A 1,428-nucleotide genomic window follows, 5' to 3' on the forward strand; every position below is an offset into this window, starting at 1 on the left:
CACACCAAAGCTAAAATAAATCATGTGGCGGACCTTTAGTTGACCACACAGTTGCTGGTGTAATTACCATTTGCAAGAGCAACGCTGGTATTTTTTTCAATTCAATTTCAATTCAATTCAATTTTATTTATAGTATCAATTCATAACTAGAATTATCTCGAGACACTTTACAGATAGAGTACGTCTAGACCAAACTCCAACAGTTCTAGTAGTTCCCTCCTGAGCAAGCAACAGTGCGACAGACACTTTTTTGAATCTCTGTGTGTATGTGTGTATGTGTGTGTGTGTCAAAAATATGTCAGAGAGTCACCTGATGTAGCGAGAACTACCACAGAGGCTTTTGAGTACTTTGCATTGTGTTTTTATTTCAGTCAGCCTGTCATAAACAGATAATCAGAGTAAAACCATTCCATTCTTAGATCTTGTTTGCTCATTTCAGGATTTGTTTAAAACAAGCAGCCATTCGTTGCATATAGGTGAAACATGTCTCCATCAGGTGCCTGATTTATTAAAAAATAAAACAAAATAAAAGAAGACTAAGAAGCTCTAAATATATGTAATAAAAGTCATCCAATTAATTAAATTTAAAAAAGTATCAGCATTGCATGTTGAAAGAACAACAACAAAAAACGTCTTTTAAACCTTAGTTTAAATTAAATCTATCCACTCAATGATGGGTTGAAAGGTTTTGATGTAAGCAATAATATATAAATCAAAAACATCAAAAATGTTGGGATGCGGGTGTCTGCTCCATGTTATTATTCAGTGTGTATGTTCTATGTGTATTTCTTTACTTTTGTTACTCATTAGCTGTTAGTGGCTGTTAAGGCTTCTGGTCTCCTGGGGATCTCTTTAGGTGGGTGGGGTTGGTCCTCAGTCAGCAAAGTGAGACTCACAGGCTATAAACCCAATCACAATGTCTGCTTACAGTATCTTCCGGGTGGAAAACTCCTCCCATACATACAATTTAACATGCTGAGCAAAGCGGGAACGTTACATCGCCTACTTCCATCTCATTCATCTAAAATGCATATTGGATGCATTTGTATGTCAACATTTTCCCTAACATTAGGTTGGAGACCTAATTTACCTTTTGGGCCACAGACTGAAGAAAATGACACCACCAAAAACTAGCAGTCCAAGATGTTGCTGTTCTGAACACTAGATTTGGTTTTTCGAAGACTCTAGCGAAGCAATTCAGTGTAAAAAAATAAGCACAGCAGAAAAAACAGATAGTTCAGACCCCAGTGTATCTATGTCTTCAAACATTACAGTTATGGCAGAAAATTTAATCAGAGATAAACAAGTTTATTTAGAAATGTAAAAGGATTGGATTTATATAGCGCTTTTCTAGTCTTTATGACTACTCAAAGTGCTATTACATCATACAGGAAACATTCACCATTCACACACATTCATACACTGTGG

The sequence above is a fragment of the Etheostoma spectabile genome, chromosome 13, assembly GCF_008692095.1.
Source record: "Etheostoma spectabile isolate EspeVRDwgs_2016 chromosome 13, UIUC_Espe_1.0, whole genome shotgun sequence".
NCBI lineage: Eukaryota > Metazoa > Chordata > Actinopteri > Perciformes > Percidae > Etheostoma > Etheostoma spectabile.